Source organism: Ictidomys tridecemlineatus, chromosome 2 (genome assembly GCF_052094955.1).
Source record: "Ictidomys tridecemlineatus isolate mIctTri1 chromosome 2, mIctTri1.hap1, whole genome shotgun sequence".
NCBI lineage: Eukaryota > Metazoa > Chordata > Mammalia > Rodentia > Sciuridae > Ictidomys > Ictidomys tridecemlineatus.
The window spans coordinates 109,059,910-109,074,648 of NC_135478.1; the positions used below are offsets into that span (position 1 = coordinate 109,059,910).

A 14,739-nucleotide genomic window follows, 5' to 3' on the forward strand; every position below is an offset into this window, starting at 1 on the left:
CCACTTTGTCCATGGCTTTCCCTCAGCCTCTTCCCCTCCCTGTCTCTAAAAGCAGGTGCCCAACATTGCTCTCTTGTAGTCTATCCTTTTTTCTTGTCACAAGTTGCCTGTCTTGAGGATGTATAAACAGACAAGTAAGTGACAATATAAAGTGTTAGCAACTTATTGAAGATGATGTAAAATAATATCCATTTATTGATAAATAATTTAGAAGAAGTACACATACTTGATTCTTCACCTATTCAGAATCAATAGTTGGATTCCTACTATAAAATGTAAAATGATGTGTACCCTGAAGTATATTTTAATATAGTTTAATTATAATATAATAAAATCATATTATAATATAATTATACTATATTATATTATAATGTATTATATCATATAATATGTAATCATAATTATAATGTATTTATATTATATAATCATAATTATATAATTATATATTATTATATAATACATCATAATTATATAATTATATAATATAATTCTAATATATAATATAATTATGATAATATAATATAATTATAGTTATATAATTATATAATATATAGTATAATTATAATATGATATAATTAAACTATATTAAATAGTTTAATTTTAATCAATCAATTTTGTTTTATTTATTTATTTTTATTGATTTTTTTATATATGACAACAGAATGCATTAAAATTCATATTAGACATATGGAGCACAAATTTTTCATGTCTCTGGTTGTATACAAAGTATATTCACACCAATTCATGTCTTCATACATGTACTTTGGATAATGATGTTCATCACATTCCACTATCATTTCTAACCTTCCCCTCCCACCCCTGCCCTATCTAGAGTTTGTCTATTCCTTCCATGGTCCCCCTACCTGGCCCACTATGATCAGTCTCCTTATATCAGAGAACACATTCAGCATTTGTTTTTTTGGGATTGGCTACTTCACTTAGCATTATCTTCTCTAGCTCCATCCATTTACCTGCAAATGCCATGATTTTATTCTCTTTTATTGCTGAGTAATATTCCATTGTGTGTATATGCCACATTTTTTTTTAATCCATTCATCTATTGAAGGGCATCTAGGTTGGTTCCACAGTTTAGCTATTGTGAATTGTGCTGCTATAAACATTGATGTAGCTGTGTCCCTGTAGTATGCTGTTTTTAAGTCCTTTGAGTATAGACCAAGGAGAGAGATAGCTGGGTCAAATGGTGATTCCATCTCCAATTTTCCAAGAAATCTCCATACTGCTTTCCATATTGGATGCACCAATTTGTAGTCCCACCAGCAGTGTATGAGTGTACCTTCTTTCCTCCATTCTCTCCAACACTTATTGTTGTTTGTCTTCATAATAGCTGCCATTCTGACATGAGTAGTTTTGATTTGCATCTCTCTAATTGCTAGAAATGATAAACATTTTTTCATATATTTGTTGACTGATGATATATCCTTTTCTGAAAAGTGTCTTATTGGGTCTTTGGCCCATTTATTATTTTTTTGGTGTTTAGCTCTTTGATTTCTTTATATACCCTAGAGATTAGTGCTCTATCTGAAGTGTGAGGGGTAAAAATTTTCTCCCAAGATGTAGGTTCACTATTCACCTCACAGATTGTTTTTTTTTTTCTTCTTTATTTTTTAAAATTTTTTAGTTGTAGTTGGACACAATACTTTATTTAATATATTTGTTTTTTATGTGGTGCTGAGGATCAAACCCAGGGCCTCACACGTGCTAGGTGAGCACTGTACTGCTGAGCCACAACACTAGCCCCCACAGATTGTTTTGCTGAGACAAAACTTTTTAGTTTGAATTCATTCCATTTATTGATTCTTTTTTTTTTTTCAGAAGACAAAGCAGATTTATTATATCTCTCTGATTCCAAAAGTCTAGGAAAGTTCTGAGCAAAGCAGCTCATCTGGTTCCCATGGCCCAAGGGCAGGCCAGGGCGCTGAGAAGGGGTAATCAAGCAGGGGCCAACCCTTTACTTCTCAGAATCCCTTGCCCAATTCCTCAAGGGTCAGTTCTGAGGGAGGCCTGGGAAGACAGAAGGGTTTCTTCTGCCCCTTGGGCTTTTGCTAGGAATGGGGAAATGGTTGCTTTGGGGAAGGAAGCCTTGAATCCATAGCCCTCATTTCAGTAACAACCATTTAATTTGTTCCTTGGCAGACTGGAGAACCTGGATCACACTCTGTTCATTTAGGCTGCTGTCATCTGCTCTAAAATTCACTTTCTGGATCACTTGCTGAGGGTCACCAGAATCACACCGCCATCCACAATCTCACCCAGCACCAAGAAGGCTCCATCCATGTTCCCCAGCAACCAGCGCTTCTCCACATTCTCGTTCTCATGGGATGAGCCCACCACATACAGGAAGAGGTCAATGCTGCTCTTGTAGACAATGGTCATGCCCTGGGAAAAATGTGATCTCACTCTCAGTCCTACTAGTCTTGTTGAAGACATTTTTCTCAAAAACCATCTGCTCCTTCATGGATGGGAATGTGTCATCATAATACGTGGCCAGCAGCTGTGGCTCATCATTATCTAGGATGAAAACAGCCTTGATGGTGTAGAGGGAAGGTTTCTGTAACTGCAGCTCCGAGGGCTCCCTGGCTCCAGTGGGCGGTGTTGGGCACCCGGCCTGGGAAGCCCCGACTCTCTCCCCGGAGTGTGGATGTGGCCAGGCCTCAGGCCACTGCCTCCATTTATTGATTCTTGATTTTAATTCTTGCACTATAGGAGTCTTATTTAGGAAGTTGAGGCCTAACCCCATATGATGGAGATTAGGGCCTACTTTTTCTTCTGTTCCGTACAGGGTCTCTGGTTTAATTCCTGGGTCCTTGATACACTTTGAGTTGAGTTTTGTGCATGGTGAGAGATAGGGGTTAAATTTCATTTGATGGATTTCTAGTTTTCCCAGCACCATTTGTTGAAGAGGTTATCTTTTCTTCAATGTATATTTTTAGCACCCTTGTCTAATATAAGATAACCAGAGTTATGTGGGATAGTCTCCGTGTCTCTATTCTATACCATTGGTCTCCCAGTCTTTTTGGTGCCAATACCATTCTGTTTTTGATACTATTGCTCTGTACTATAGTTTAAGGTCTGGTATAGTGATGCCACATGCTTCACTCTTCCTGCTAAGGATTGCTTTAGCTATTTTGGGTCTCATATTTTTCCAGATGAATTTCATGATTTCCTTTTCTATTTCTATGAGGAATACCATTAGGATTTTGATCAGAATGGCATTAAATCTGAATAGTGCTTTTGATAGTATGGTCATTTTTATAATATTAATTCTGTCTATCCAAGAGCAAAGTAGATCTTTCCATCTTCTAAGGTCTTCTTTGATTTCTTTCTTTAGGGTTCTGTAGTTTCCATTGTATAGACCTTTCATCTCTCTTGTTGATTCCCAAATCTTTTATTTATTTTTTTGAGACTATTTTAAATGTTTTCCTCATTTACCTTTCATAGGATTTGTCACTGATATACAAAAATGCCTTCAATTTATGGGTGTCAATTTTATATTCTGTTCTTTGCTGAATTTATTTACTAATTCTAGAAGTTTTCTGGTGGAACTTTTGGGTCTTCTAGGTATAGAAACATATCATCAACAAATAGGGCAATTTAAGTTCTTTTTTACCTACGTGTATTCCTTTGGTCTGTCTAATTGCTCTGGCCAGTGTTTCAAGAGCTATGTTAAATAGAAGTGGTAAAAGAGGGCATTCCTGTCTTGTTCTAGTTTTTAGAGGGAATGCCTTCACTTTTTCTCCATTTAGAATAATGTTGGCCTGTGGCTTAGCATAGATAGCCTTTACAATGTTGAGATATGTTCCTGGCATCCCTAATTTTTCTAGTGTTTTGAACATGAAGGCGTGTTGGATTTTTTCAAATGCTTTTTCTGAGTCTATTGAGATGGTTATATGATTCTTATCTTTGAATTGATGTGATGAAGTACATTATTGATTTCTGTATGTTGAACCAACCTTGTATCCCTGGGTTGAATCCTACTTGATCATGGGGTACTATCTTTTTGATATGTTTTGTATTCAATTTGCAAGGATTTTATTGAGAATTTTTGCATCTATGTTCATTAGAGGTATTGGTCTGAAGTTTTCTTTCTTTGATTTGTTTTGCCTGGTTTTGGAATCAAGGTGATATTGGCCTCATAGAATGAGTTTGGAAGTGCTCCCTGTTTTTCTATTTTCTGAAATAAATTGAAGAGTAATGGTATTAGTTCTTCTTTAAAGGTCTTATAGAACTCAGCTGTGTAACCATCTAGTCCTTGGCTTTTCTTGGTTGGTAGTCTTCTGATGGCATCTTCTATTTCATCACTTGATATGCTCTGTTTAAATTGTGTACCTCATCCTGATTCAATGTGGGCAAATTATATGACCCTAAAAATTTGTCAATGCCTTTGATATTTTCTATTTTATTGAAGTATAAGTTTTTGAAATAATTTCTAATTATCCTCTGTACTCTTGTAGTGCTTGTTGTGATGTTACCTTTTTCATCATATATTAGTAATTTGAGTTTTCTTTCTCTTTCTCTCTGTTAGCATAGTAAGATTCTGTCAATTTTATTTATTTTTTCAAAGAACTAACTTTTTCTTTTGACAATTTTTTCAATTATTTCTTTTGTTTTGATTTCATTGATTCCAGCTCTAATTTTAATTATTTCCTGCCTCCTACTGCTTTTGGGGTTTATTTGTTCCTCTTTTTCTAGGGCTTTGAGATATAATATTAGGTGATTTATTTGTTGACTTTTTCTTCTTTAAAGGAAGGAACACTATGCAATGAACTTTGAGTACTGCTTTCATAGTGTCCCAGAGATTTTGATATGTTGTATCTATGTTCTTATTTACCTCTAAGAATTTTTAAATCTCTTCCTTGATGTGTTTTGTGACCCATTGTTCATTCAATAGCATATTGTTTAGTCTCCAGGTGTTGGACTAATTTTTATTTTTTTGTGATTTATTTCTAATTTCATTTTATTATGATCTGATAAAATGTAGAGTAGTATCTCTACTTTCTTGTATTTTCTAAGAGTTGCTTTGTGGCATATTGTATGGTCTATTTTAGAGAAGGATCCATTTGCTGCTGAGAAGAAAGTGTATTTGCTTGATGAAGGATGAAATATTCTATACATGTCAGTTAAGTCTAAGTTATTGATTGTGTTATTGAGATCTATAGTTTCTTTATTAAACTTTTGTTTGGAAGATCTATCCAGTGTTGAGAGAGATGTGTTAAATCAGCCCAGATTATTTCGTTGTGGTCAATTTGGCTCTTGAACTTGAGAAGAATTTGTTTGATTACATAGCTTCTCCATTTTGAGAGGCAAATATATTTATGATTGTCATGTTTTATTGGTGTATGGTTCCCTTGAGCAATATAATATGTCCTTCTTTATCCCTTTTAACTAACTTTGGCTTTAAGTCTACTTTATTTGATATGAGAATGGAAACCCCTGATTGCTTCTGCAGTCCACGTGAATGGTATGATTTTTCTCAGCCTCACCTTCAGTCTGTGTATGTCTTTTTCTATCAGATGAGTCTCCTGGAGGCAGCAATTTTTAATCCAATCTGCTAGTCTATGTCTTTTGATTGGTGAGTTTAAGCCATTAATATTTAGAGTTATTATCGAGACATGGTTTGTATTCCCAGGTATATTTGTTTATTTTTGTTATTTAATTTGACTTGTTTTCTTCTTTGATTAGTTTTTCCTTTGGTGCAATACCTCTCTATGCTGATTTTCATTATTGTTTTTTTGTTTCTTTTTCATGAAATATTTTGCCAAGGATGTTTTGTAGTGCTGGTTTTCTAGCTCTAATTCTTTTAACTTTTGTTTATCATGGAAAGTTTATATTTCATCATCAAATTTAAAGCTTATTTTTTCTGGATTCAAGATTTTTGGTTGGCATTCATTTCTTTCAGAGCTTGATATAGGTCATTCCAGGTTCTTCTAGCTTTTAGGGTTTATGTTAAAAAATCTGCAGTTATCCTACTTGGTTTCCCCCTTTATGTAATCTGATTACTTTCTCTCCTTATTCTTTATGTTAGCACAATTCACGAGCTACTTATCAAGCAGAAACGAACTTTATTTTTAGAACACACATGCTGCACCACACGAGCTCTTCAGGAATTCCCTCAGAGCCCAACTGCCACCACAGGCTTCCCACAAGCCTCTCAACCCCCCACTCCTCCTGCTCTTGAGGCCGATTGGCTGAGTCGTATGGACAGAGCCAAAAAAAGTCCCCCAATGAGCAGCTCCGTGGTCTGAAAGGGCAGGGAAATAGCCCAATGAGCATCACCGCAAAGGAGCCAATCAGCTGGCGGCTGGAAGTTTGCTGGGGCTGCTGTGAGCCAATCATCAGCTGGCAGCTGGAAGTTTGCTAGAGCCCCTTCAGCTGTGGCTTTCAACAGATTTTGACCTTTGGATTTGACATTTTGTTAATGAACATCCCACCAGGTCCTAGTTAATATAAATGTTGCTAGATAGATATTCATACAACTCACTCAGCTCTGCAATGCATTTGCACATGGACTCCACCTTCCGTGCTCAGAATTTTTACCTCTATCCACCTGCTCCTATGGTTTCTTTACTCAGGACCTGGAGAACAATCTTGTGCTTCTGTACTATCTTCACAAGGACCCAAGTTCATCCTACAGTTCAACTTCCCCTCACTCAAGGCCATTTTTCTTACCTCTTCCTTAACCTAAAGTCAAATTTCTCATTTGATCCTTTGTCCTGAATCAATTAGTTTTTTAACTTTAAATGTCTGAAAATGAGCATCAATCATGATCTTTGCCTAAGTCCTTCTTTTCTCTCTGGGTTTTCTCCTCTGGTGAATTTAAAAGGTCAATCTGGATACTGATGCAGTTTTAAATTTCTGTCAGGCTGCATTCTGGGGTCTGTATATACAGAAGTGCCAAAGCAAAACAAAATTTCTGTTCTGAACAAACATATTTCCTAGTAGAGAAACACACAGTGAGCAGAGTCCCAGTGACTTGTCCTCATGTGGCTGATATCACCAGACCACACTCACCCTGAGCATTTGGAGCCCACTTCTGACTGCTGAGGGCCCATTTTCTCCCACAGGACATCAGCACAGAACATCTCCAGGTACTGTCCATAAGCTTTGCTCACAGGTACCTCCCTGTCACGCTCCAGGTGTCCTGCCCACCTAAGTCATGCAGAGATCCTGGCTAACTGTTCTCTACTTTCTTCTTTATCATCTCTCTCTCTCTCTCTCTCTCTCTCTCTCTCTCTTTAAAAAATTATATACAGAGTATTCAGAAGTATATTTCCTTTACGTGTGTATAATAAAAGCATTTTTCTACCTAAATAAACTCCTGTAGATTCTTTTCTATATCAAGATAAAATAAACATTAATTTCCCATTTAATATCTCATTGCTTTTCTTCTCAGCCACCCTACCTCAACTCCTCCTTCTGTACCCTGAACAAAACCACTAGTAGATTCTATTTGCAAAGAGGATTCTTATTCCTACACCACAGGTTCACGTTGTCTCTGAGTCCTTCTGGTCCTTCTGCCCCTACCTCACTATCTTTACTGATGATCAAGCTCCACATCATCTACTAGAGAAGTCTTTACCACCATGAGTTGGGTGGTCTTTAGCTTTCATGATAATACTCTATGATGAAATTTCTAAATCTAAAACTTTAACTAGTTTTCTTTCAATATTTCCCTAACTAAAATTTAAACATTGAAATTCACAGCAAAAAATATGTGGAGGATTCCACCTATTTTTTTCATATTCAATTGAATGTAAAAATTTACACTTGATGTGACTATTGCATATTTTATCATCTTCTTTAACTATTTAATATTCTAACATTGAAAGAGAAGAGTATTACTTTGATTATGACAGTTACCAGAATCAACAATATAGATTTTAATGTATTTGAATACAATATTCATTATATCATGAATAAAGTTGAGAAATGTCTCATCAGAGATCCTAAAGGGACTATTTATTAGGAGAGATTAACTTTAAAATTTTGGTAGGGAAAGTTAGTTCTTCTTAGGAAAATGAATTAAACATCATAGTCAATCTCCTTGGGTTATACCAGATAGCAAAGTACCTAATCAAAAATTGACTTTCTAGCTGAAAACTCCAGATTTTTGCCATTAACCAGATAAAATTTATTGTATTATGAATTTCTGTAAGACCTAATTTCTTTGTATAGGAATAAAAATTTATGAGGAAATTAAATTTAACATATGACTCTATGTCTGAGTACAAATGAACACATGCATATTTGTTCACTCCTGGTCTCCTCTGAGCAGTGATATAGGGGCCTCTCCTTGCTATCTTGCCATCTTCCTTCCATGCTGGTGAATCTTCTCAGACCTGGGATCATGACAGCCATTTGGAGGAAGGGTCATGTCCTGTCATGTGTAACCAAATGTGCTTTAATTAGAGAGAGAGTATGTGTGCACGAAGAGGGAACATTTTGGAAGTTGAAATCTGGCCTTTGTCCTGGCCCCTGGTGGGTAACCTGCTCATCTTAGGAATTTCCTCAGGGACCACAGCTGACTTTATGCTTAGGAAGTGATTCATGGTCTGTCCCTAGATAGGTTAAGAAAGGAGAAGGACCATACTAGAAAGACCAAATAGATGACTATACATTTGGAGCTTTGAGTGCATTATATCAGAACAATCTCCTAATCTTCATGGAGTTGATGGATCCTGGATGTTGAGTTTATTCCAACAGAATTATGTTGATGTGTTTAAAGAATAAAGACCCCAAAAGTACTCTGGATTCTTATTTCCTGAGTGATCATAAGTGCTGGGTAATACAATCTAAAACTATCAGCAGAACAAGGCATCCTGAGTATAAGGATGCTTCAAATCTATGAACTTCCTGAAGTGGCGTTCACTGTCTCCTTACTGATTTGATATGATTTGAATTATTTATAATAGGTCTGTAATCTTCTAAAGTAGAGAACTTTCATTTGTTTTTCTGTGGCAAAGTAGTATGAATCTGCAAACCTGAGGTGTTCATGGGAACTCCTAATGTTGAGGTGAATTGACACTAAGGGTAGTTTGTCTGGAACCCCTGAGCATGACTGGTGTCTTAAGCAATGTCAGTATTTACCTGTGCGATCTGCCCTGGATCTGGGTAATTAGTAACATAAACACGTCACAGAATGATTTTGCCTGCATGTGAATAAATTCATTGTATGGATAGAAAAGGGGCAAATCTCAAAGGTACCTCAGCTACAGCGCAGACTCAAATCCACATCCTGGGTGTTGCACAGGTTCTCTATGTTTCTGGCACTGTGCTTTCTCTGATAGTCACAAACAGACCCCTTGAGATCTCTGTGTATATGTCAGTGTTGGAATGAGGCAAGGTGGGTGAAGCCCAGGAGGAGCCTGCATGCAAATGTTACTCCATGTCAGGGTGGGTCTATACCCAAAGGACTTAAAAATAGCATACTATAGGGACACAGCCACATCAATATTTATAGCAGCACAATTCACAATAGCTAAATTGTGGAACCAACCTAAATGCCTTTCAGTATATTAAAAAAAATAAAATGAAAAAATGTGGCTTATATACACAATGGAATATTACTCAGCAATAAAAGAAAAAAAATCATGGCATTTGCAGGTGAAATGATATAGTTGGAGAAGATAATTCTAAGTGAAGTTGACCAATCCCCAAAAAACAAATGGTGAATATTTTCTGTGATACAAGGTGACTGACTCATAGTTGGGAGAGAGAGGAAGGATGGGAGGAATTGGTGAACTCTAGATAGGACAGAGGGGTGGGAGGGAAAGGGAGGGAGCAGGGGGTTAGCAATGATGGAGAAATGTGATATACATCATTATCCAAAGTACATGTATAAAGATATGGATTGTTGTGAATATACTTTATATACAGAGATATGAAAAATCATTCTATATGTGTAATAAGAATTGTGATGCATTCTGCTGTCATGTATTTAAAAAATAAAATCAATAAAAAATTTTTTGAACCAAAATAAATCCCATCACAGTGAGGAATATTCTTCATTGCTGAATATAGACAAAAGTAACACAAAATAGTGACAAAAGGGCTGTATGATGGACACATCTGAAAAAAGCTTTACAATCTCCAAAATAAATTTTTGTCAGCAGACTCATGATTGAGAAGAAACAAACATGTCCAAATACACTCAGTATTTCAAACACTACTAAAAACATGTTTGTATGTGGAGAATAATTAATGTGAATTAAATTTGTAAAATATCTGGGATGGTAGAAATTATTATTCAGGGTCAGGAGGCTCCTTATGACCTGTGAGTCAGGACACTGAGAAGTGAAGTGTAACAGGGCCCATCAGTCTTGTGGTTTTTGTCTTATTTCCCCTCTGTCTGTGTTACTGTGAGTTACACATAGCTGCTCCCACTGCCATGGGCTGCCCCACAGTAGTAGACATTCTCATCCTCTTCCTGGATGCTCTGGATGGTCAGGTACCGATCCAGGCCAGAGCCTGATCCTGAGAAGCGATCAGGAATCCCATCCCCCTTGGATCCCACAATGCCACTAGTGCCCACTCGCATCACAAACCTGGGCCTCTTCCCTGGGCTTTGCTGGAACCAAGCCACATAGTAATTACTGTAGCCACTGCTCAGTGTACAGGTGAGTTTGGCTGTTTGTCCCAGGGAGGCAGATGCAGAGGGTGACTGAGTCAGCACAGGCTGAGAGAGGGACCCTGTAAACACAGACACATCACAGTGGAAGTTAGGGCCTGGGTGCATGTGTTTGGGGATCTGAGCCCTTGAGGAATAGACTCAGGAGAGAAGTGTGCATGGGGCCCAGAGGTCTGTCCCTACCTGGGCAGTAAGTTAGCATCATAAGAAGGATAAAAGTCCCAACCATGTTGGATAGTTTCCTGAGTGCAGAGCTCCTGTGGGCTGCCTCCAGCCTTTCTTATCCCTCCTCATTGTCTTTAAGGTGGAGCAGCTTATGCAAATATGCCTCCACCCGCTACCCCTCACTGGCTGCACTTCTTCTGGGCCTGGAATGATGTAACACCAGGTCTGGAGGGTGCTGGTATTTTTATTTGCCTGATGGGAAGAACCTGGGAGGAAGCAGGTGCTGGGGCTTTGCAGAAGAGCATAGTTGCTGAGTTTAACTTAGTGACACAGGATTCACTCCTCTGCCCACCCCTGTTGAGATGAAGTTTAGTGCCGGGAACTAGAAGGAAATTCTCCTTCAAAGATTAGCCTGATAGCCCCCTGGGAGACATTCTGCCCTGAAGGCATCCTGCAGCTACCTATCTCCCTGGAACATCTTGCGGTTATCAGGAACATCAGACATCTTGCAGCTGGCAGTTTTACCACCCACATCCAGCAATTTCGGAGACCTTCCCCATCCCCAGCATATGAATACCCACCCAGCAATTGCTGATTAGAGAGCTTCCCCATCCCCAGCATATAAATACCCCTGTGTGAACAATAAAAGTTTGCAGCTTGATCAGAACTTTTGTCTTGCGGTCACCTTTCGTGTCTCTTGTCCCTTCATTCCTCCCCATCTAGTTTCTCTGCCCACGTTGATGTGTCCTGCGGGACGGGACAGTTTAGAATTCTCTTGGGTAGTGACTCTGCCTTTTTATCTTTTCATTTGAATCTTAGAAATACTGGTGCAGATATTTCTGTGTCCAGTACTGTGCTCAGATCAATCTCACTACTAAAGTGATATTGATGTGGTAATTTGGGTGTTTGTTTTTTCCACCCAAAATTTACCAGGTATCAATCATTGAATTGAAAAGTGCCATGAAAAAGAACATGGAGCTGGTCATTCTCACTGTTTGAGATCATTTAGAAAAATTAACTCAGAGAATCATAATAAATCTTTCTTTCATGTCCTCTCATTATGTCCATATTTCCAGGATGTAAGCTCACTGAGTTGGTTAAGTCACTTTACCTAAGACCAACCCCAACACCCCAAGTTAGAGTTTACATAAACCTGATCAAATGAATGACTTTTCTCCAAATACTGGTCCATTGGGCTGTGGGGGAAAATTGGGGGTATATATCTATAATTGAAATGACTACAAGATAGGAGGCATGAACCAACAAAAATTATTTACTTTACATTTACTTTACTTTAGAGTGACAGGGATCTCACTGGGATAACTTCAAGGTGGTGGCTGGGTTTTGCTACTTTCTGGAGACTCCAGGAGAAAATCTGTCTTCTTTGATTTTCCAAATTCTAGGGTCACCCACATTTCTTGGCTAGTAGTCACTGCCTCCATCTTCAAAGCCAGAAATCTTGAATGGATACCTTCTCATAACATATCACACTAGTTGCTTCATCTTTCTCTTCCACTCCTAATGACTCTCATGATCCCGCTGTCTCCAGGTAAATTCCAGGATTATCTGCTGACCCTAATGTGAGATGATTAGTAACATTAATTCCATGACTGATTCATTATCACTTTTATCATACATCCTTGCATATTAACAGAATCCAGAGATTAGTGTTTGGACAACCTTGTGGTCCATTATCAGCAACCACACTATTCTTGCCATGGGAAATTGGAACCATTTATACATACTCATTGAAAATATAACAAGGCATCACCTGAAAGTCACAAGCATATCAAGTTGGGGTTGGTTGTACTTTTACCTTGCACACATATGATCTTCATAGAACCTTGGGTAATTTACAATTATATATGATTTATACTATTTCATTATTATGTATATCAGAAACCCACTAAAAATGTCCACTGAACATATATCATGCATTTGATATTCTAGTTTGTGACTTTTTAGCACCATAGATAACACAGAGTAGGATTATCTCTCTTTTCTGTGTGGGCTAATAACACTGAATGAATCTTAGAGCTGTCATGCCATGCACTGCATAATAATCAGCTTATCCTCAGGTTGCAGCTCAGAGATGTGCAGAACACTTGTACTTTTTCAGGCTCTGTGTTCCAGGCAAGTGCCTGGGGACCCCAGAACCCTGATACTTTTCATGAGGCTGAGTAGCATAGTACCATTGTATGTAGGATCTTCTGACACTAAAGCTGCTAATCCTGGAGTGGGTGAGTCTGGCAGGTGATTCAGGAGATGCAGAGATGGAGTGCAGTTGACTCAATACAACCTTGAAATGGAAACTGCAAACACAGATAGGAGTAGGGAATGAGGTTAGGGGAGGAGAAAAATTTATCATTATTCTGGGACTGAGTGGTTGATTTCAACTAAGAATTGATACTTGGTAAAGACTGATGTCAACCAGAGCAGTAATGAGGAGGTGCAGGAGGACTCCAGTTTAGAGTGGACACAGTTCTTGAGTGTCACATTGGGGCTGGGCTGCTATAGGTGACCTTTAATTGTTTACCCTCTGCTATAGGAGGGCTATTCATGCAATTCTTTCTCCATCACAGTTACCCACAGTTGCTCTCTGAGCCCTGGTGCTGGAGGGCAGCACACAATGCAGAGTGAGAAAGAATGAAGTTGCTTTCCTCCTTGCAGAACCCTGGCAGAAAGCACCCAATGAGGTGAGAGAAAAGCCTCTGCTCCAGGTACTCAGCCAAGCCAGACAGTACACAGCTGCTGGGTCCTTATCAGGGAACACAGCATCCACCAACAAGATTAAGTCTCCTTTGAGTGAATAGTCCTAACTGAACAGTAGTGTGGGGCAACAAGGCAGTCCCACAGCACCTTCTGGTGGTGACAGAGCACATAAGGACACTGAAATACAAAGGATAATTAGAAAATATTTTGAAAATTTATACTCCAATAAAATATAAAATCTCAAAGACATCGAAAAATTTCTTGAGAGGTAATATCTATCCAAAGTGAATCAGGAGGACATACACAATTTAAAGCAATGAATTAGAAGATGCCATTAAGAGCCTACCAACCAATAAAAACCAAGAACACATGGATTCTCACCTGAGTTTTTCCAAGGACTCCAAAGAAGATTTAACAGCAGTACTCCTCAAATAATTCCATTAAGTAGAAAAGAAGGGAACTCTTCCAAACTCATTCTGTGAGGCTAGTATCACCCTAATACCAACATGAGACAAAGCCACAATAAGGAAATACCAATATCACTGATGAACATAAATCAAAATAAAATTCTGGCAAATCACCTACTAAAACAAATTAAACAGGTAGTGTACATTGATCAAGTGGAGTTCACCAAAGGAAGGCAATTTTGGTTCAACCTACAGAAATCAGTAAATAAGTTCAATAGACTTAAAGACAAGAATCATATAATCATCTCAATAGATGCAGAAAAAGCAGGACAAAGTACAGCACCTCTTCAAGTTCAAAACATGAGAAAAACTAGCAATAGTAGAAAAATATTTTAACATGGTAAAACCTATTTATAGTATTCCAATGACAACATCATTTTAAATGGGAAATACTGAAAGAATCCCTGCTAAAAACTAGAACAAGGCAATGATGCCCTCTATCATCACTTCTATTCAGCATCTTCCTGGAAACTGTAGCCAGAGCATTTAGGCAGATGAAAATTAAAGGGATACAAATAGAAAAAGAGCAACTCAACCTATTACTATTTGCCAAGGTCCTGATTTTATATTTAGAAGATCTACAAAATTCCACTAGGAAATATTCTAGAGTTAACAAGTAAATTCAGCCAAGTAGCAGGATATAAAATCAACACCCATAAATCAAATGTGTTCCTATACATCAGTGATGAATCCATTGAAAGAGAAATTAGGAAAACTTCCCATTCATAATAGCCTTAAAAAAATCAAATA

The 14,739-nt window shown here is 37.8% G+C and overlaps 2 pseudogenes; both read right to left on the minus strand.

Moving 5' to 3' along the window:
- LOC144368375 (CCR4-NOT transcription complex subunit 7-like) overlaps positions 1-14,739 on the minus strand; it is a 43,631-nt pseudogene that overhangs the window by 11,823 nt on the left and 17,069 nt on the right.
- LOC144370598 (coatomer subunit zeta-2 pseudogene) lies at positions 1,985-10,874 on the minus strand (annotated as a pseudogene).